The sequence below is a fragment of the Colias philodice genome, chromosome 28 (assembly GCF_061535455.1).
Source record: "Colias philodice isolate Cphi_HAF_F1 chromosome 28, ilColPhil1 Martin Lab GWU primary, whole genome shotgun sequence".
Classification (NCBI taxonomy): Eukaryota; Metazoa; Arthropoda; class Insecta; order Lepidoptera; family Pieridae; genus Colias; species Colias philodice.
The window spans coordinates 5389686-5413876 of record NC_143113.1 but is presented as its reverse complement, the minus strand read 5'-3'; the positions used below and the strand labels follow the sequence as shown (position 1 = coordinate 5413876).

The 24191-nt window shown below is 33.7% G+C and overlaps 2 protein-coding genes and 1 long non-coding RNA gene across 5 annotated transcripts in view; 1 reads left to right on the top strand and 2 right to left on the bottom strand.

Annotated features, from left to right (window-relative positions):
- The window catches only part of LOC149476386 (uncharacterized), a 244529-nt gene extending 243428 nt beyond the window's left edge, over positions 1-1101 (bottom strand). For 2 of the 3 annotated variants that reach the window (XR_016317866.1, XR_016317865.1), the window contains exon 1: positions 936-1101. The gene's annotated coding sequence lies outside the window, so the exon portion shown is untranslated. The remainder of the gene's footprint in view (positions 1-935) is intronic. The other variant, XM_089712143.1, reaches the window with a different exon arrangement.
- LOC149476383 (uncharacterized) overlaps positions 1-24191 on the bottom strand; it is a 145841-nt gene that overhangs the window by 20549 nt on the left and 101101 nt on the right. The gene's annotated exons all lie outside the window — the stretch shown is intronic.
- The window catches only part of Hmgcr (HMG coenzyme A reductase), a 30649-nt gene continuing 9177 nt past the window's right edge, over positions 2720-24191 (top strand). Inside the window, exon 1 of the mRNA XM_089712168.1 lies at positions 2720-2946. The gene's annotated coding sequence lies outside the window, so the exon portion shown is untranslated. The remainder of the gene's footprint in view (positions 2947-24191) is intronic.

Sequence of the window (24191 nt, the reverse complement as noted above, 5' to 3'; positions counted from 1 at the left end):
TTTGATGTCATTTTTGTTATTTAAACTAGTTAAAAAACAGTTTAAAAAAGTTCTGTCTTGGACGTCCGTGTGTCTGTATGTGCGGATCCTTTTTCTTGTTAACACGATAGCGCCCGAAATACTTTACTAATCGAGTCTTTTTTTTTCTCTTACGCTTGAGTATGCTCAGGAATAGAACCCTTTCATTTTTCAGGGTCTGATTCGATGTGGTTTAATTGTTATTAAATAAACAAAAATAATAATTAATAAATATTTATTAAAAAAAAAAAAAATTATGAGGCGTGCACTTTTGGATTTTCCAAATTATTTTAAACTATACATTATGTACAGTTTAAAAGAACTGTTGCTGTTTATGTATGTAAATGAACATAAATATAAAACATAAATATTTGTAAAAGTTAAAAAAAAAAGTTTTATGTTTCGTAATTTCAAACAATAACATTATTTAGTAGGAATCTCCAAGTCGGATAAATGACCTTTCACATTATTTTGACAACGGAAAATCCAATATTACCTATATCACTTTCCTTACGATGCAGTTACAAAATATTTGCGTATAGGGAAAACCCCTATTTCTCCCACTATCAAGATCGTGCAAGTGACCTTGGGCTTTACCGAATAATATAAAAAAATTAAAAATATTTTATGTAACATAAATAAAGCTCGCAGGTAAATAACAAGTTGAAGGCTATACCACAGAATAGGAAGTATAAATCGAAAATATTATTATTACAAGGCTAAAAAACCTGTTTATATACTAGTATTATTTGAAATACCATTTGTCGCTATCCATGCAATTTACTAATGGCATTGCTTGTTAATTCCTACATTCTATGACAAAGGAATAAATAATATTAAGTCATAATGCAAGTTTCTAACTTCGCATGTACTTGAAAAAACTTTCACTTCTGGTTTTTACATAAAAATAAACTTACCAGTGGAAATCCTTTGACGTTTCGGTGGTTTTATAAATCTTTGAACTAATTTTATTATTTCTTAATCACCAGACATAATATTAATTCGTATTTTATTAATAATAATCAGATCACAAAACTAAACACCCCTCTCCATAGCTTCTATCAGATCACTGACAAATGACAAATTTTAAAACTTTGCAAGAAAACTTTTTTGACGCACACCGTCAATCACGAATTCGATGATTGTCAAATTTGACAGTGACACATGTCTATTTAAAAAAGTATCGAACAAATACAAGTCATTTTAGTCGTGAAAACCCTCCCCCTAAAAACGAAACGTATTTCATTCGATTTAAATCCAAAACTTATCAGAATATATTGAGAATTATAGTCTTGTTTATTTCACTAAAGATAAATAATAACAGACGTTCTAAAATTAATAATTCTCTTATATTTTATTTGAATTGAGACGTTTAATTAATAAACGCACAGTTTATAAATATGTACTTTAAACATTATCATATTTAATGAAAATCAATCAACTTATAATATTTTGTCTTGTATTAAAATCTTAGTACATAATATACGTGTAAATAAGATTTCGACTCACAGTTTCGACTATAGAAAGATTTTGTGCGCCTGATCTTTTATACTAGTATTCCGTGAATATAGCTGAGAAAAAAAAGAAAGGGGCATTTGATTATTTTGACTATTCAACAAAGTTGGTTTTTTTAGATTTTATCTTTTTATTTCGTTTTGGCATTGTTACTTTATTATCTACGTTATCATAAACTTTGCTATGACTTTTTCAGAAGTGACACTCTAAATAATATTTGATAACATTTTCTATACAATAATCAAACATATATTTAATTTATTTAATATACTTACACTAGATAGGAAATTATGTAAATTTTAATGATAAAGTTGTACCTAATATAAATAATTACAATCGCTTGAGAAATCAAAATGTCACCGAAAAAGAAAATACGAAAACCGCCGCCAAAATTTCGTTGCGATGAGGTCCAAGGGGAGAGATTCCACGCGCCAACTGAGGAGGTTTTCCAGCATAACTGGTGGGAAGTCTTCTGTTTCCCATATATACTCTGTGGAAGGCTATGGGACTGCTTTGTAGCCCTCTGTTCAGGAACCAACCAATGTCTAGTATACTGGATGATGATACAATGGGTTGTTTGTAAAATAACGAGAATCACGACCCCAGATCCCATAATGTTCCCTTATTATTTTTACATGTTCTGTCAGGTTATACTACTCACTCTATTTTTTATTATGCTTTGGATTTGGTTCGGGAAAAGCATTATTATACCTTATTTTCATGCTTTTTATGTTGCTATCACTGAAGATGAAGACGCATCTGTGGGAAACACTTCAAGGTTATCATTTAGAAGATATTGCTTCAGGAAAAGTGAAATATTTGACAGCTCTATGGATAGTTCAGCGCCTAATTTGAATTTCAATCATCACACATCGATATTTACTTTTGTATTTCAACTATTTATGAATAATATCAATATTTAATAATTTCCTTCTACTTTACTGTAAAAATGTTTATCAACAAAGTATTAAAAGTTTATTACAAAACTTAACTTTGTGATTATTACAATGTGTTGGTATAATTAAATATATTACTTATAGTAAAATTAAAATTTTAATGATTTAATTTATAGCTATTTTATTCGCATACGATTACGATTTTGATGATAGCTCTTGGTATAAACCATGGTATAAACATTGGGTTCACGGTTTTCCGTTTTTCAATTCTGCGTCAGTCGGAATTTAGACGTGATAGCGAAACGTCGCTCATAAAACAGATTAAATTAATAATCTGTGTACGACGGACGTCAGAAAAATGTCGGAAAGTGTGTCAAAGTAATTTTTATTTCACAATTTACGAATTCAACGATTTAATAACAGATTTAATCGCGCAATTTAAATCTGGTGTTTAAAACAGTTGTGACAAGTTGATAATATAGTTCGCGACCACATAATAATTCAGGAAAGTCAATTGGTAAGTAAACTATTTATGTGAGAATTTCACGTAACGCAGGAGAAATTTCAAATAAGAATTAAATTACAATACTAACACGAATACAAAGTGAAATATTTGAAAAATAAACTAAATCTAACCTAGTGCATGTATACGTTGATAAATTTGTTCAATTCCAATAAAATATTATAAATTTCAATATATCTAATAAAGTTGCGTGTTAATCAGTTATATTTTCATGATTAATGGCAATTGTATTGTTTTAATACTTCCGTTTATAAAAGTGAAATTCCTTTATACGTATGTAAACTTTCTATGTCATTCCACTCTCTCTTAGTGACCTTGATTTTTTGGCACCGATTTTTGAACGAAAGATGCGTGGCGTAATGATATAATATTTTTAATCATAACTTTTTTGTAGGATATACAAATAAATATACTATTTACTTATAGAAAGTGCGAAAAATAAATATATGTATACAAATTCCAATTGGAAATTAAAAAATCTGCATCGTTTTTGTATCTCCTTACTGAAAATAATTCCAAACTCCAAAGACATAATTGTATGCTTTAAAAGTAGTTTAAAACAAAATAAAATGTTAAAGAAAGTATAAAATTGATAAAAAATATTATTCATTGCTTATGTATGGTTTTAAAACAGCAGGCAATATTAAATTTGTTAGGTGTTAGATGACAGTTTTGGTTTCATCGCATAAACTATCATTTCATCATTATTAATTTTAGATATATTCAATATTCAATAGTAATTAAGTGTATGATATTTTTTATAGTAATAACAAAAAAAATGTCACTCTTTTATGGTAACTATGCTGTTAAGAAAACAAATTTTTGTTGTTGATTGTGTACATTATTAATATTTATTCTACTTATAGAAAGAAAGAATTGGTTTAAATATGATGATTATTTTCAAATTTCAACAGCTTGTGCGTGTCGATTGCAGCATTATTTCCATGAAAGTAAGCTAGATAATCAATATATATTTACTAGCTTACCGCCCGCGGCTTCGCCTGCTTTGTCTAAAACCTAATAAATTATATATACTAAAACCTTCCTCTTGAATCACTCGTTCTATTAAAAAAACCACATCAAAATCCGTTGTGTAGTTTTAAAGATTTAAGCATACATAGGGACATAGGGACAGAGAAAGCTACTTTGTTTTATACTATGTTGTGATTACAATTTATACTAGGTAAACGTGTAGCTTTCTTAAAACTTTCCACCTTATATTTATGACTAGCTTTGCTCTGCGGTTTTACCCGCATTGCTCTGCTTTAGCCTATAGCCTTCCTCGATGAATGGGCTATCTAACACCGAAAGAATTTTTCAAATAGGACCAGTAGTTCCTGAGATTAACGCGTTCAAACAACCAAACAAACAAACTCTTCAGCTTTATAATTTTAGTATAATCAATCCATACTAATATTATAAATGCGAAAGTTACTCTTTCTGTCTGTCTGTTACTCAATCACGCCCAAAATACTGAACCAATTTGCATGAAATTTGGTATGGAGATATTTTGATACCCGAGAAAGGACATAGGCTACCTTTTATTGCGAAATATGTACCACGGGCGAAGCCGGGGCGGACCTCTAGTTATTTATAATTGAGCAACCATGGAGTTTCTTGCCAGTTCTTCTCCAAACATACTGCTTGGTAAATGTTAAAAATATGTTATGTCATATCAATAGAGCTTCTAGAAGAAGTCTAATTGAATAAATAAATGTATGAGTTTGTGTCAATAATTAGTCTAATTCAATACATTCGTTTTTTACACCTTCAATTGCATGATAAATGAATATTAAAATTATCTTCGAACGATGTTGAATGCAATTAAATTCAAATTATGAAATTAATTGGAAAATGTTACTGTAATATTCATGTGACCTTTACCTTTTATGTGTTTAAAAAATGAATTGAGAATTATCATGTAGATGAAAGAGATAAAAAAATTTTTGTAGAAAAAAAAAAATTAATGTTTGAACGTGTTTTGTCTGTGGATATTTAAATTGACATTATTTGAACAATGAACTATAGCGTTTCTTGCCAGCTTATTGTAGAAACTGCTTTCAAAACCGGTGATAATGTATTATGACAGTTAAAAAGTGTTTCTGAATAAATAATGTTTGGGTTTGCCGTTTGAGTTAAATAAATAAAATAAAAAAGACTTTATTTTTTTGGCTTTTACAATAGCCTTGCCAGGGTACAGATACAGGTTAGGGATAATTTAATTTTGATCCACCCCTAGTCCAGAGATTGCCATTGCGGTTTTTTGCAAGATTTGTGGTCCAATATTTGTGACAGCAATGGATTATAACACAAATGATTCATCAGTTTGAACTAGTTGTTCCTGAGACTAGCACACTCAAACTAAGCCTTATAGATTATAGTTATGTAGGTAATAATATTTTTGAGTTATATTTCAAGTTCGCGTCATGGCAATACCGTCACATCATGGAGTAAGGCAACGATTTTGGGATCTCTGAATCTTGCCAAAGAAGTTTCGCTTCTGACACATGTGCTCGTCCGTGTGTGCTTTCTTTATACCTATAGCTTGTTCCATAATAACTTCCTGAACCCCATTTTAAACTGACAATTGACCTGTTATAGTAACTACGGTAATCTTTTTGTTTGGATGATTGATAATATAAACAATTTGGTTCTTGAATGATTTGGAGCAGGTCAATTGTTGTGGGTCATGGGGATTGGGGATGTTTAAACTGGGATATAGAATTATTAAAATATGTAGGACAGGAAAAGGAAGAAATTTGAATCTAGGTATCTGGATCAGGCAACTAGTAGGTAGAATTTAACAGTAGATTTATTTCGTAGTAGTTATTTAGTAGAATATTCTAGAACTGCTATAGAATTCTTATAATTATTATTATTGCGATGTTTCACAATAGGCAGCATGATGTTTTATTTATTGAAATTATTTTAAAATTCAACAATAACTAAATAGATTTAAACAATAACTTCTGTTATAGTTAACCCATTGAGCCCCGAACGGCCCGATCGGTCCACGACACAATAGATTTTCTATTAACCAATTAAATACCTTGAATACATTGTTCATTTAATATAGATCTATATGGCACTTTACACCGTATGATTTAAGTGAATATTTTCGAAGATATTACAGATTTAAAAATTGCGGGACGTAGCGTTTGCGGCGGTACCGGCCGGCCGGGCCGCTATGTTTTTATATACAACGTTCACAGTTTTTCTGTACTGTATTTAGTATCAGCATTGCACCCGTGCGAAGCCGGGGCGGGTCGCTAGTTTTAAATATAGTTATTGTGTAGGTTTTTCTTTTTATATTAAGAAAACAAATTGGAAATTTAAATACATACACATGCGAGTGTGAGAAAGAGAGAGAGAGAGAAAGTGTGTGTGTGTGCGTACGCGTGTGTGTGTCTACGTGCGTTTGTGTTTGTGTATGTGTGTTTGTGTGTGTATTATCCACAAAATAATTGAAATGTTGTTCTCGTTTTTTGTTCCTATATGTTTTTGAATATGAAAAATAGCAATGAATCCATATTGTTATTATTTAGCAATGTTGTTTGCAGAAGAATTCAGTCGTTGCAAGTTGGCATTATGAAAGACGACGCATAAAATAATACGTAAATATTTTCTTCCTGCATTTTATGTGATATTAATTCAAATCGATTTTGAATGTGTTGGTAGGTTACAAAACGAAGTCTAGAAATATGGTTTTAAGTTTTCATGCATTTTCATATTTCCAATAATAAAGTAATTTTTTAGAAAAAAAACAAAAACCGACTTCAAGACTATACCTATATGTACAAATTTAAATAATTTCTGATAAACAGTGTATATGCCTACAAAATTTGAGGGTTTCCCTCGATTTTCCCGGGATCCCATCATCAGATCCTGACCTGGTGACAATGGGACCACCTCTGACGTATGACCTACCAAATAAAAAAAGAATTATTCAAATCGGTTTATAATTGCCGGAGTAATCGCGTAACAAATATACAAAAAAAAAATACTGTCGAATTGAGAACCTCCTCCTTTTTTGAAGTCGGTTAAAAAGGAAGAGGTAACCACTAACTATTCAATTCGACTCTTTTTGGGGTTTGTTAACTCGGGAACTTTCGGTTTAAATCTTATACAAGAACAATCAAAATTCATTTTCAAATTGTTAGGTAGGAGGATAGGGTGGCATTGAATATTTTCAAGGATGGGTAGATTATTATTATACTAGATTTCCGCCCGCGGCTTCGCCCGCGTTTTCAAAGGAAAACCCGCATAGTTCCCGTTCCCGTGGGATTTCCGGGATAAAACCTATGTGTTATTCTGATGTATAAGTTATATTGTGGTAAAGTTTCATTCAAATCCATTCAGTAGTTTTTACGTGACAGAGTAACAAACATCCATACATCCATACTTACAAACTTTCGCCTTTATAATAGTAGGTAGTAGGATTGGAGACAAAACCGAAGTTTGAATTATAAGTTGTTTTACAAACCCGACTTTCTTTCTTACACCTGACTGATCTTTCTTTTCTACCGATCTTGTTATGTAGTAAGTACCACAAATATTTTCGTTTCGCCTCCCATAATATAAAATCGTTTTAAAAACAGTTTCCTGTTGCATATAGATCGTTTGATACGCCGTCAATGCTTCGAATAATAATGTTTTGCGTCATCTACGCTTCGCTGGTTATAAATAACTTCGGTGACAATGGGTTGTGGTGTCGCTTTTTGGGGTTCCACGGGAGTATACTGCCTACAGGATCTATATAATAAAAAATGAATCGCCAAATGTGTCGCTACTCGAGAACGGCTTGCCCAATTCGGTTCAGTATCTATACTAATCTATACTAATATTATAAAGCTGAAGAGTTTGTTTGTTTGTTTGAACGCGCGTATCTCAAGAACTACTGGGCCGATTTGAAAAATTATTTCCGTGTTAGATAGCCCATTTATCGAGGAGGCTATAGGTATATAGATGTATATCATCACGCTGAGACCAACAGGAGCTGAGCAGTGCGAGAACTAATTTCGTTGATACATATGGCTGCTATGTAGCTTATGTGTCAGAATAACACATCAGCTATAGAAATACTAGCTTTACTACTACTTATACGGTACTACGAATTACGATAAACTCGAAACTTTGTTAGAATGTAGTATGTATGTTTGTTTGTTACTCTTCACCCAAAAACAGCTGATCTAATCGGTATGAAATATGGTACAGCGATAGATTACCTTCAGTTTTGTATAGCACATAACAGAAAGTAGAAACTATGAATTCGTTATTTCGTGAATATTGTAGAATTATGTTTTTATTGTAATTGCCTTTTTTGATAACGGCTTTTATAGCATGGTTTGGACTAGTATTTTTTTTTTCATTAAAGAATTTAAAGTTAGAATGTTTAGCACCTTACCGAAAATACATCTCAGTTATTGCATAATTCTTACCAATATTGATACAATCGTTATGTGCTAATTTAGACTGTTGTTATAGGAACATACTGGCGTTCTGCCCAGTGATTGTGCGATTTTCTTACTGCTTCTTTATACCGGTTATAGACAGATAATTATCAACACATCTAGATCTATTCAGCCATTTTGATTTGGTAGAGTAGCATACATAATAGTATTATTACTTACTAGCTGTGCCCTGCGGTTTTACCCGCATTGCTCCTTATAGACTTCCTCGATAAATGGGCTATCTAACACCGGAACAATTTTCAAATCGGACCAGTAGTTCCTGAGATTAGCGCGTTCAAACAAACAAACAAACTCTTCAGCTTTATAATATTAAATATGGATATCTATTGTACCAAATTGAATACGGATTCGATCAGCTGTATTCATTCACGCAAAAACAGATATGTGTTTTTGCATAGAAGAGTATATACTCAAAAATATGTTACGGTGCAATTTACATCAAACGAGCGAATGCTTATTCTAACCCCAATAAGTCAAAATAATAGTGTAAACAGGCGTAGAACATTCTTTCGTTGTTCTTAGTGCTTTCGAAAATATTCTATGCTTTTTTTTTTGTGTGGTGTCTCTCAATGTTAGCCAGAAGGGCTTCTACATTTTAACGCGGACGCGGGGGTGAACTGAAGGTTCACCCTGGTAGCGACATGCACAAGGGCGTCCCCCCGCCACGGGGACCACGAACCTCGGCTTGAGCTGTCGCTTGAGTGGAGGAGGCCAGAAGGGCCCTAATCGGACGGACGCTCACCCGGGTGGGCGCGAATATTCTATGCAATGTTCTAATACTGAACAACACTGAATACGAGTTTTCTATTGCACTAAAAGATCACGAAATAATGCTCTTGCTCTAGCTAGAGAGCTCTATGTTCGTTTGATGTGAATGCACCGTTACACCAAGGGCGGATCCAGCCTTAGTGCCAGGGGGGGGTCACATAGACGTGGGCAATTTTCAAAAGCTATATTTTGGTAATTTAATTGATACGTAGATTTAAAAAAAATTGGTCAAGTGCGAGTCGGATTCGCGAACCAAGAGTTCCGTACAAACATTTTTATGTTTTAATATTAAATTTATGCTTTTTGCAATTTTTCCTTTATCTGTGCTATAAGACGTAAGTTTCTATTAAATAAAGATTAAATATCAAGATTCTGTGTTCACGGGAAGTACCCTGTAGGTTTTGATTCCTGGCAACACTTGCGAATGTTGATAAGCATGAAATGTATGTTTTAGCAATTTTTCCTCCATCTGTGCTGACACAAGTAGCACAATACCTATAGATTTTGATTCCCTTGCGATAATGTCGAAATTTGCGATAATTTACAGCATAAACGGCTGTATCTTTTGATTGCGTTGGCTTAAATAAGTTTGATTTTTTCACAGATTTAAGGAACCGTAGATTTGAGTATTCGGTATGAATTTCAGATTGATACCTCCACGCGTTCCTGAGAAAAAGGGTCTTGACGAGCAGACAAACTTGAAAAATATATATTTTTTGCAATTATTCCTGTATCTGTACTATAAGATGTTGCTTTGTACCGAATTTCAAGATTCTGAGTTTACGGAAAGTACCCTGTAGGTTTTGAGTTTTGATTCCCTTGCGAATGTCGAAATTAGCGAAATTTTTCGGCATTTTTGCTGTATCTTCTGATTCGTTGACATAGAAGTTTAATTTTATTATAGCGTAAAGGTATTATAGACTTGAGTTTTTGGTATGAATATCAAGTTAATACATGTCAGTTAATACAGCGTTCATGAGTAACAGGGTTGTACCTAAGTTAAAATTTAAAAAAAATATTTTTTTATATTATAATCTAAGGAAAAATTCATGCTTTTCGCAATTAGTAAACAAAGTCGTTGTCTCTGTGCCTATGCCCCTATGTATGATTAAATCTTTAAAACTACGCAACGAATTTCGATGCAGTTTTTTTTAAAGATGTTGAAGTTGATTTTAAAGAGTGATTCAAGGGGAATAAATAGTATATAATTTATAAGGTTATAGAGAAAGTAAGCGGGTGGTAAGCTAGTCTGCGTTATTATACGTTTGATTGTACTAAATTTCATGACTCTGTGTACTCGGGAACTACCCTGTAGGTTTTGATTTCTTAGGGAGTGTCGAATTTTGCGAAAAATTTCAGCATTTACAGCTGCATCTTTTGATTGCGTTGGCTAAAACGTTTGAATTTTTCACAGCATCAAGGGACCGTAGACCGTAGGATTTCGACATTAGCAAGGGTATCAATACCTGCAGGGAGCACCCTGTCCCGTAAACACAGTCTTGAAATTGAGTAAAAAGTATCGTGTTATAGCACAGATGTAGTAATAACTGCGAAAACCCTAATTATTTAATTAAATTAAATAAAAATATATTTTTTAAATCATTTTAAACTAACAATCCCTTTACTCATGAACGTCTACATGTATTTAATTGATATTCACATCAGAACTCAGGTCTATAATAACTTAAATCTGTTATTTAATTCAAATTCTATGTCAACGCAATATGAAGAAAAAGCAATTAGAGCCGCATATTCTGTAATTCGCAACTATACTTGCAAGGGAATCATCAATCAAAACCTACAAGGTACTTCCCGTGAACACAGTCTTGAAATTTGCACTTTAAACTTTTTGACTTAAGCACTTACAAGCACAGATAAAGAAAAAAATTTTTTAAACAAAATTGTAAGATACAACATACATAATGAAAAAATATGTTTGCTCGGAGTCTTCGGTGCGCGAGTCCGACGCGCATTTGACTGATTTTTTGTTGTAAATTGACTGTATTTTCTATTGTTCATATAAAAAAAAAATTGCTATTTTATGTCTTATCCACGAACTGGGATATTTCGATATTTGAGGTTTTGTGTGAAAAGTGTAACAGCAAAAGTTGTAGAAAAAAATTACATACAACTTTACCATTAGACTAATTTATTCCGCAGTTATAGATTTTTTCAAAAATCGAAAAACCTGTTTTTTGTCCTTAAATTACGACCACAGGTCGACCCTAATAAACTTTTTCTACAATTTTTGTTATATTCTCTTCCGTTACCGTTTGTAATTGATTTCATTGTTCTATATTACTTTTGTCTCAAAATACAATAAAAACATCATGTTGAACAGTATTAATTTGTTAATTTAAAAAAGTTAATATTAAATTAGTGGTCCACTTAGGTCGTGGACCTAGCCCAGGGGGGGGTCATGACCCCGTGACCCCCCCCCTGGATCCGCGCTTGCGTTACACAAACATAAATTGATTTGCGGCTGCATTGTAATTGAGTAATTGACTTCGTAAATAAATCTGTCGTGAATCAAGGTTTAAAATAAACGAAAACATTACGAATTGTGGTGTAGTATTTATATATATTTTATTGTAATTAAAACAATTATTCCGAACCGATTTCAAAAAGGAAGGAATTTTCTTAGTTACTTACACTTGATATTTTAGTTCTTTTTATTTAATTTCAATTTTAATTATTAAAATTTTGATTAAAATCACTACATAGTATAAAACAAAGTCGCTTTCTCTGTCCCTATGTCCCTTTATCTTTAAAACTACGCAACAGATTTTGATGCGGTTTTTTTTAATAGATAGAGTGATTCAAGTGGAAGGTTTTAGTAGGTATATAATTTATTAGGTTTTAGACAAAGCGGGCGAAGCCGCGGGCGGTAAGCTAGTATTTTGATATAACTTTACATTTAATTTATCTTACAGTCAAAATATAAAAAGGAATAGATAAAACTTTTATGAATCTAAAGCTTGATAGTTGATATTCATGTATTCAGAATACCAACACGCACTAGTCTGGGAAAAACCGAGAGGAATCTTAAAGATCAACTGAATCATGATATGATTCCTGTAAGGATGAATAATGGGAAGTTTGGTTGTGTTTTTAACCGACTTCAAAAAAAGGAGGAGGTTATCAATTCGGCCGGTATGTTTTTTTTTTTTTATGTATATACACCGATTACTCCGAGGTTTCTGAACCGATTTACGTGATTCTTTTTTTGTTCGATGCGGGATGGTGTCAAATTGGTCCCATAAAAATTTTATTCGGATAGGCCTAGTAGTTTTTATTTTATGAGCATTTTTGTCTGTATTTGTAAATGTTGCAAGTGCAAGTTTGAAGTCGGTTGTTTTTAACGTAGTTATCACTTGTATCCGACTGTGGTAATGAGGGTGATGTTTTTTTATGTACTTGTGTATGTCTGTACTGTTAGGTATATGAGTGAGAGTGACATAGAATATATTGAAAATATAAAGTACTATTTCTACTTTTCGTGTATTATCCGTAGCCGAATTGATCGAGCCGTTCTCGAGTTTTACGCTTAGCAAGTAGTGCCAACTCATTTGGCGATTCATTTTTGTTATAAAAATAGGTCAAATTTCAAATAGTGGATAAGTACCTTATTGCACGCCTCATAAGCGAAGCGTTGAGGTGGGTACTACTGTCACTTCGCGCAAAACATCTGATTTTTCAAACTTAAAATGTCTTTATGTATCATACATTGCACTTGTAAGATAATACATACACACACATATTAAGAAAAAACACTATTTTTAACGTTCATGATATTTTTGATGTCATTTTTGTTATTTAAACTAGTTAAAAAACAGTTTAAAAAAGTTCTGTCTTGGACGTCCGTGTGTCTGTATGTGCGGATCCTTTTTCTTGTTAACACGATAGCGACCGAAATACTTTACTAATCGAGTCTTTTTTTTTCTCTTACGCTTGAGTATGCTCAGGAATAGAACCCTTTCATTTTTCAGGGTCTGATTCGATGTGGTTTAATTGTTATTAAATAAACAAAAATAATAATTAATAAATATTTATTAAAAAAAAATTATGAGGCGTGCACTTTTGGATTTTCCAAATTATTTTAATTATTACTTACGATGAATATTTTTTTGCATACGACGTAGCTTATTAAATAAATAATTTTTATTATTGTTATCTAATATCATATTTTGTTTAAAAATGCGTGGGTTGGGTAAAATGTGGGGTCGGTCATGCGAAATCGCTTCAAGAGCAATAAACATAGACATAATACATATTAACTTTTGCATGTATTAATCACTACATTTGTTTGATCCAAATATAAAACAAATAAAGGTGAATGTACCGCACAAATTGCTGTATATTTTTGGAGCGATTTTCCTCATTGTGACAGATTCTTGGTAGAGCACAATACGCGACGTGGTTTAAATATAATTTTAAATAAGGATAAACAAAACAATTGGTCTACTTAATTTATATTCGTACATTATACCTATATGTATATATAAAACTAGCTTTCCGCCCGCGGCTTCGCCCGTGTTTTCAAAGAAAAACCCGTTCCCGTAGGATTTACGGGGTAAAACCTATCCTATATCCTTTCTCGGGTATAAAAATATCTCTATACCAAATTTCATGAAAATTGGTTCAGTAGTTAAGGCGTGATTGAGTAACAGACAGACAGACAGAGTTACTTTCGCATTTATAATATTAGTATGGATTATAGCGTCAGAATGTTAGATAGGTTTCGAAACTGGATTATTTTCTTAAATATTTTTTTTTATTATTTACATGTATATGATACGTCATGCATTAAAATAATATTAAGAAGGTATTCAAGGAATGAATGAAAAAAAACCTTCGCAAAAAGATATTTTTTTGAAGTGAAAACTTCTTTAGCGGCGTTGAGCACTTTTTCTGTAATGGGTATAAAATCTTAAACTCGCGTCAGGACACGTGACCTGATCGAAAAAGCGTAAGACGGATACCATTCCAAAATATCAAACATGCTCAACGTTAATAATCAAGTTTTCCCTTCTGCCGGCACTCCCGGAGTGCAACCCGTCTTTTTTTTATATATTTGTAGTTCAGTAGGTCAGCTATTGTTTTGTAGGTGATACAGTTAGAATAAAAAACAATGTACCGTTCATAGCTCGAAATAAACAGTGTAAATTAAAAATAAAACACACAGTAAATGTCAAAATTAAACTTTAAACTCAAACTCAAACTCAAACATTTATTTATTCAATTAGACTTCTTCCAGAAGCACTTTTGAATCGTCATTACATTCTTTAAATTTACCACCGATTCGGAAAGCAGTATCTATGGAGAAGAACCGGCAAGAAACTCCATTTATTAATATATAAAAAAGTGAAAATACTTCACGTAAGAATCACTCTATATACACGTGTCAGAAGTGAAACTTCTTTGGCAAGATTCAAAGATACTGAAATCGTCGCCTTACTCCATGACGGGACGGTATTGCCGTGATTGAAATTTTACTCTCAACGCGCCTAAAGAAGTTTCACTTCAAAAAGTTATCTATAAGAAATTGCAATTAAAGTACATGTAGATTGTATGTACAGACTACAGTGTCGTTATGCGTCTAGACGCTTGCCTCGGCTCCGCCCGGAAAGACCTAGAAAAGAAAAAAAATACAGCCTAGATTATTACTAGGAAAAGCTTTCCAATGGTATAAGATTTTTTTAAGTGAAATTTCTTTTAGGCAAGTTGAGACTTGAGAGTAAAATTTCAAGGTCGCGTCATGGCAATACCACAGTATTACAATATTATTTCCTACAGTAAGGAATCGCCTTTGATGTCGCGCGATGCCGCCGCCAGCGTAGGTACTTACGCTGCCACACGAAAATACGCTAGGGTTGCAACAAATGGGAAATAAAACAATTTTGATTATTAATATTATGATGAAATCATTTATTCATATGTACATTCAAAATAATTGCGATTATTAAATCTGATGTAATTATTTGTTCATAAATATATAATTACAGATATTGCACTGCTAAATATTAATATTTACGTGGACACTTTATTTTTGGATGTTCTTAATTGTATATTATACCATTTAACTAAGTAATGCATTCGCATTGGGATGTACAATCTGATTAGAAAATAATGAGGACAACATATACATAGCTTTGATTTTAATTCAACAGATACAATTAATACAATCTTTCTGAAATATTGTTTCCTTCTGGGATTTCAATGTAGATTTACATCCGTAAACGGAACAGTTTTTGCGCGTCATAATAGAATATGTAAGTACCTATGTATAATAAAATTATTACACAAAAAATACGACTGCGTCATCCTTTCGCGATAGTTAATGCAAACTCAGCGTGATTGCATTAAGCGGCCCGCGTCGCCCGACCCCCCGCCAGTTCCCCTCCGTTTCTCTGCACAAGTACATTCGTCGCCATACTGTAGGATGGTAATACTGTGGCAATACCGTCTCGTCATGGAGTAACGCAACGATTTTGGTATCTGGAATCTTGTCAAAGAAGTTTCACTTCAGACATGTGTACTTGGCACACACGCTCTTTTTTTCAATCTATATAAAATATTTAAGTACCCTGATAAAAAATTTCCATGGTAATTTCTTTGGACGAAACCGCGGGCGTTTATCCGTTTCTTTACTAGATTTCCACCCGTTTTCTGTTGATATTAGGGATAAAAAGTAGTCTACGTCTTATTCTGGGTCTTCAGCCACCTACAAACCAAATTTGATTGTATTCGGTGCAGTAGTTTTGACGTGAAAGGGTAACAAACACACTCAAAAACTTTAGCATTTACATATAATATTAGTAGGATAAATCGACCTTCATTTTCATGCATTAACTACTCGTAACTAGCTCCGCTCCGCGGTTTCACCCACGTGGCTCCGCTTCTGTTGGTCTTAGCGTGATGATATATAGCCTTCCTCGATTAATGGGCTATATAAAACTGAAAGGATTTTTCAAATCGAACCAGTAGTGCCCGAGATTAGCGCGTTCAAACAAACAAACTCTTCAGCTTTATAATATTACTAGCGGTCCGCCCCGGCTTCGCCCGTGGTACATATTTACGTTTTCTCTACATAAAAACCATCCTCGTACTTCAAGGAATATAATAAAAAAAGAATTATCGAAATCGGTCCACCCGTTCTCGAGTTATGCGCTTACCAACACATTTTGCGATTCATTTTTATATATAAGAAGAAGAAGAAGATTATAGATGACAATTATTGGCAAATATCCCATGAATATGTCAATAAAAAATGGTCGAGTTAACACCGCTATGGTATGTGTAAATTTTTGTGAAACTTATTTCAAGGTTTTGTTATGTAATACACATATATGTATAGGATTTTCTCAATAAATTTCGTTTTCAATTAACGGCCTGGCCCGTTCGTAACCTGTTTTTGGATGTGGGTTTTTATAGCATATAGAAATTATGATTTTTTGTTCATTTACATAGACGAAACGGTACTATGTGTACTATTGAGGTCATTAACCTACTTTATTGAAATTTGTTATTTTATTTATGGCTAAAAATTAGGAATTACACACAGAAAATATTAAAAAATATCTCTTTTTGTTACTTTATGTCGAAGAATAACTCTTTATGTGTACTTTTCAGGTCATTTTCCTAATTTTACTGGTTGTTCTTTATTTTCCAAAAGAAAAAAATTAGGGCATTTTTAATAAAGTGCGATTATTATATGATTCTACATTGTTCTACAACGGCATAAGGCTTAGAATGAAACATTCCAACCTAATTTTATATAGGGTACTTTAATTTTATTATTGATTCGTTTGTTTGCAACTACCCTCAATAATATCAAAACTTTATTATTACGTACTTTATAACTATACTAGCTGCTCCGCGCGGTTTCACCCCCGTGACTCCTCTCCCGTTGGTCGTAGCGTGATGATATATAGCCTATAGCCTTCCTCGATAAATGAGCTATCTAACACCGAAAGAATTTTTCAAATCGGACCAGTAGTTCCCGAGATTAGCGCGTTCAAACAAACAAACAAACAAACTCTTCAGCTTTATAATATTAGTATAGATTAGGCTAAAGGATTGAAGTGGTTCGGATTCAGCAAGTCATGCTTAATAATAATCGGAATTTATCACAAATCTATTGTTACAAAATTGGAATTTATCTCAGATTACGAGAAAATTCTTGTGTGATACAAGATTGCTCTTAATAAAATAATTTCAAGAAGAAATATCACTAGATAGTATGAAACAAAGTCGCTTTCTCTCTCCTTATGTCCCGGATTTTGATGCGGTTTTTTTAATAGATAGAGTGATTCAAGAGGAAGGTTTTAGTATATAATTTATTATGTTTTAGACAAAGCGGGCGAAGCCGCGGGCGGAAAGCTAGTTTAGATATATGTATAATTTATTATTTATTCATATTTCTAGTAATTCGATTTACAATATTCTCTAGTCTGATTTATTATAGCAAAAAAGTCATACTTTTTATTTTTTCACTTGATAAAGGTAATCTTAATACTAGCAGTCCGCCCCGGCTTCGCCCGTGGTACATATTTATGTTTTCTCTACATAAAAACCATCCTCGTACTTCAAGGAATATAATAAAAAAAGAATTATCGAAATCGGTTCAACCGTTCTCGAGTTATGCGCTTACCAACACATTTTGCGATTCATTTTTATATATAAGAAGACTAGCGGTCCGCTCCGGCTTCGCCCGTGGTACATGTTTACATTTTCTCTACATAAGAACCATCCTCATACTTCAAGGAATATAATAAAAAAAGAATTATCGAAATCGGTTCAGCCGTTCTCGAGTTATGCGCTTACCAACACATTTTGCGATTCATTTTTATATACTAGGTTGATCCAAAAGTAATGATAATTGGGTATTTCCTGTGCACATAAAAATACAAAATAAATATATTTTTCTTGCTCATGTACTCACTAAGTTATCACAAAAAAATCATATCAATAGGCCACGTTTCCAAGTATTTACATTAATTTGAAAGTGAACCGTGGGTGCCAGAATGTTTCCCGACGAAAAGAAGAAACAACGATTCGACATTTAGAGGGTGAATTTCCAAATTTTTTATGAGACCAGGATAATTTGTTGTCACGATTTGTGATTATGGACGTTACCCGGGTTCACCATGTTTATGCTGAAACCAAGAAACAATCAATGGCCTGGATGCAAGCTTCCAAAGTGACGATGAAGAAATTCAAAGTGAAAATTAGTGGGATAGATTAAAGCGGTAGTTTTTTTGGGACGCTGAAGGAATAATTATGGTGGGATATTTTAAGAAGGTAGCCACTATATTGGGCTCTTACTACACAGACCAAATTAAAAGATTGCGGTAGGTTAGTGAGGAAAAGAGACATGGCAAAATGCGGGCTTGAATGCTTTTTCACCCAGACAACGCACCAGATCACAAAGCGTCAGTTGCAATGGCTGCCATTCAAAAACCGGCATTCCAAATGCTTGAACACCCACCCTGTTTGTTAGATCTAGCTCCTAGTTATTTCTATCTCTCTCCTCGGCACAAGAAACACCTTCGAGGCAAGAAATTTTAAGACGACAGCGAAGTGATGGCCGCAGTAGAGGAGTTTTTGTGGATGAAGTCAAAGTTTTTTTTTTTAAGTTTAAGAAAAAAAATATCGAAGTATATTATCTAGTTAGAAGACTATCTAGAGGAAAACATAATAATTTTAACTGTAATGACCTTGTTTAATATTGATTATCATTACTTTTGGATCAACCCATGTATAAGAAGATATATAAATCTCGTGTCACAATGTTTGTCCTCAATGGACTCCTAAACCACTTAACCGATTATAATAAAATTCGCACACCATGTGCAGTTCGATCCAACTTGAGAGATAGGATAGTTTAAACATGTAGGTACCACGGGCGAAGCCGGGGCGGACCACTAGTTATATTATATGTTTTTCTTTCATTTATTCTTAGACTACAAGCCCGCATAGGACAAAAATATGGGTCAAATGAACCACCATGGGACATATCTAGAACGATAGCAGAGCAAAAAATAATAAGATTCATCACTATGCCGTCACTTGTAAGCTGTCCAACTGAGTGCAGATGAGAATTGAAAAGTACAGGTAGACTCGGTAAATTTTGGTCATATATTTTTGTACGGCATTCTTAACCATCGATAGATCCATTAAAAATAATAAGAAACCGCTCAGTGCCGTACAAAAATGGTGGTCCACCAAGTCGGAATTTTTATTTAATTTCCGAGAGTTACCGGGGGTAAATTTGGTCATTTGACCATGTACGGCATCTGTGTCATACTATTGCTATACTGCTCTTAATCCATTATTCCGCAACGCCGTACAAAAATCATGGGGACAAGGGGAAAAAATCGAGAGTTGCAATCCCCTCTCTTTCCCCACTCCAGGGGGTCATTTGACTAAGTACGGCTTCGGTTCCAAAACATTATCTAGCACTCAAAAGTACTATTAAAAGCAATGCCGTCAAAAAATAATTGTTCTTTTAAATGTATACCAATAATCATCTTAATTTCATCGAATTCTTGATATAAAGAGCTGTAAGGTCATTTGACCCTGTACGGGAACTTTTTTTTTAACATGATATTGTAAAATTCAATTGTTGTATAGTATTGCCGTTCAAAAGAAACCGTTCTAAAAAAAGTTATAGAGAAATGCAAAACCAGAAATTTTGTTAAAGTTTAAACATCGTAGATTAATGAAATATAATAGTTTTCTACACTTTATCCGTTGTTTTAAATAGTATTAACATAGATAAATTTGGAAAAAACGATGCCGTACATTTTTGTGCAGACCACATCTTTTAGGCTGATGAAAGCGACGAAAGCTACAATTTTAAGGGTGCTTTATGGCCATTTGATACAGTACGGCATTAACATATTCTTACCCAACTACGGCAAAGCAAAAGGAGGGTTATGGTTGTTTACAGGTCATGTATGTATGTTCATCTATTCCCTCGTAACTTCTAAACTACTTATCAGAATTCGACAAATGACATATCATTAGAAGCGTCTGAATTGTTCACTGGATAACCAGTGACCAGCTAGCTAAAGGCTATATGGGGTTTCACAAAATCTAATGTGGCGCCCTCTAGCGGACAAAACATACAGAGTAAAAAAATAAAGTTAAGATAAATATGCAGTGTTTAGTATCATTTGAAAGCGCTTTACTTGTACATTTTGAATATGTATATATTACTAGCATTTGCTTGTGACTTTACCTGTATTCATGGACTGATTGCATATAATTCACATCTTTTCGTTCATAGCTTTTTTATTAGTTCATCAATTTAACGGAGTCCATTCCACCTGACTCCGACTTTCCAAGGTGATAATTAACCACCTCGAGCTTCTTAATATTAATGTATATTTATATTTTATTATAAAAATATAAAGCAAACATTTCGTTATATGGATTTTTTTCTTTTTCAGATTTTTCCCCTTTGAACCAACGAAAATGTACGGCACATAAAAAAATATTATCTATGTATAAAATACTTTAAAAATAAATTTATTTCGTGTTGTGTCAAATGACCCCCTGGAGTGGGGAAAGAGAGGGGATTACAACTCTCGATTTTTTCCCCTTGTCCCCATGATTTTTGTACGGCGTTGCGGAATAATGGATTAAAAGCAGTATAGCAATAGTATGACACAGATGCCGTACATGGTCAAATGACCAAATTTACCCCCGGTAACTCTCGGAAATTAAATAAAAATTCCGACTTGGTGGACCACCATTTTTGTACGGCACTGAGCGGTTTCTTATTATTTTTAATGGATCTATCGATGGTTAAGAATGCCGTACAAAAATATATGACCAAAATTTACCGAGTCTACCTGTACTTTTCAATTCTCATCTGCACTCAGTTGGACAGCTTACAAGTGACGGCATAGTGATGAATCTTATTATTTTTTGCTCTGCTATCGTTCTAGATATGTCCCCTGGTGGTTCATTTGACCCATATTTTTGTCCTATGCGGGCTTGTAGTCTATCTAGCATAGATATATTTGTTAATGTAGCTTGAGCTATTTTTATAAGGATTTTTTTAAGTATAATTTTTGTAATTTTTGAGTCATTGCACAACAAACAAATAATTCAATCTTTTGTCCTTGTTATAATTTTTTATAATATATATAATATATATAGTTATAATTTTATTTATTTGACGGTTGGCTTGGTTGGTAGTGACCCTGCCTTTCAAGCCACTGATCGTGGCTTCGATTCCCACCCGGGGCAAATATTTGTGTGATGAACATAGATGTTTTGTCTAGGTGTTAATCCATACTAATACAGGGTGTCTCAGCGCCGATTTTAAACTTTGAAAATTTGTATAAAAAAAACAAATTGTATTCATAATATTTTTACTGTAGTAAATTAAAGTGTATTAGTGCGGATTTTATGTACAGAATATTACACCGTCAAGATGTCTTCCATCATGGTGAATGCACTCTTCAAATCAGACACGCAAATTTGCCGAGACGCGCCGAAGGATGTCCGCTGAAATGGCTCTCACTTCTGTCGTTATTTTAGTCCTCAACTGCTCCAAATTTGTAAGAGGGGTATCAAAAACTTTTGCTTTGAGACAACCCCATAAAAAAAAGTCAGCGGGGGTTAAATCGGGAGATCTGGGTGGCCACAATATGTCTCCAGAGCGGCTTATGAATTTTCCCGGAAATGACGTATTTAGTGCGTCCCTAGCAGTGTTGGCTGTGGCCCCATCTTGCTGAAACCATACATCAGACTTGTCAATATCCTCTTCTTGCAGCTGAGGTACAAAAAAGTTACCGATGGTGGCTTAAAGAGGCAACATGATGTCTAAGTGAGCGTCTTGGATGTTCCGTGACCGCAGCGGCGACGCGGTCGATGTGTTCAATCGATCGCACAGGTCTATTTCGTGGTCCAATTGAATGATTTAGTAAACATCCTGTCGCTCTAAACTTCTCTCCTCACGACTTAATTAATTGAGTACTCGGGGCATCACTCAAACGGTGGATTTCATAGCGACTACAAATTTACACCGTTTTTCACTCAACGAAAACGTATTGCATAAGTACGCTTCTACTGCGTACGCACGGTGCGTACCAGACTACTGCGCTATGGCCACAAAAAAATCCGCACTCGTCACCTATCGAACGCTACCACTCCCCTCCAGCTAACCCCGCAGGTTGCCGAGAAATTCGTGTTTAAAGTTTAAAATCGGCGCTGAGACACCCTATATTATAAATGTGAAAGTAACTCTGTCTGCCTGTCTGTTACTCAATCACGTCTAAACTACTGAATCAATTGTCATGAAATTTGGTATGGAGATATATTGATACCCGAGAAAGGACATAGGCTACTTTTTATCCCGGGAAAATGACGCAATCCCGGAAATCCCACGGGAACGAGAACTATGCGGGCTGATAAACATACATCCATACTAATATTATAAATGCGAAAGTAACTCTGTCTGTCTGTCTGTCTGTTACTCAATCACGCCTGAACTATTGAACCAATTTGCATGAAATTTGGTATAGATATATTTTGATACCCGAGAAAGGACATAGGATAGGTTTTATCCCGGAAATCCTACGGGAACGGGTTTTTCACTGAAAACGCGGGCGAAGCCGCGGGCGGAAAGCTAGTATTTTATAATTTTAAATAAATACTTATACAGGGTGTCCCACTGTTGGTATACTAAGCTCAAAGGAGGTTATAGTTTTGCATACGCTGAGTACGTAAAAAATAATTAAAAAATTCCAGACGCATTTTTTTTTCAAATAGATGAATTCTTTAAACTCTATGTGTACACCCATAACAAGCGAGCCGCCCATCTTTGCCACCAGCACGTGAGCTATCGTTTAAGATTATGTTTTCATAGATAAAATGCTCATATTAGAGAAGCGGTATATGTCGGCTACGCGAAGCTAGAGAAGAAAACATGGATTTTCAGGAAAAATTTAGCAAAAAATTTTGGACGTAACTTTTTTTTTAAAGTATTTTTTACGTGATCAGTGTATGCAAAACTACAAGTTTCTTCGCGCTTAGTATACCAATAGTGGGACACCCTGTATATACTTATAGACAACTAGGTTTCCGCCCGCGGCTTCGCCCGCATTTTCAAAGGAAAACCCGCATAGTTCCCGTTCCCGTGGGATTTCCGGGATAAAACCTATCCTATGTGTTAATCCAAGTTACCCTCTATATGTGTGCTAAATTTCATTGTAATCGGTTCAGTAGTTTTTACGTGAAAGAGTAACAAACATCCATACATCCATACATCCTTACAAACTTTCGCCTTTATAATATATATTAGATTAAGATATAAATTACATTTTTATTACTAAACGTTATAAATGATAACAATCAAAATTAACAGTAACAGAAACAATGAATTTTCAATCCTTGCATTTGATAAACGTCTATTTCCTGATGAATTTTCCTTAATTTAATTTTACATTTATTTTGCTTCAAGTTCGCGATTTATGCAATTTATTATTTCACTACATAGTATAAAACAAAGTAGCTGTTTTATATATTACTAGCTTACTACCCGCGGCTTCGCCCGTTTTGTCTAAAACCTAAAAAATTATATACTCAATTCCTCTTGAATCTATCTATTAAGAAAACCGCATCAAACTCCGTTGCGTTGTTTTAAAGATTAAGGGCCGATTTTTCAATGCCCAGATAAACAGCTAGATAGACTTTATTCTTCAGTTAACAAAATATTCAATTTTTCAATAGGCGAATAGGACTTATCTATCGAATAACTACGTTATTTGAGGAATAAATCTATTTGCCGCTCCAACGGCCAGATAGCGCGCTATTCGACGGTTAGGCGTTTGAGTTGACAACTGATGCGTCAAATTTGGGATACATATTTTCGTATGTCATAACATAGAGCGTAGAATTATTAACAATTAAACCTCTTTCTATATAATTATTATCAATTAAAATCATATAGAAATTAGAAATTGATGTTTTTGATAGTACTGA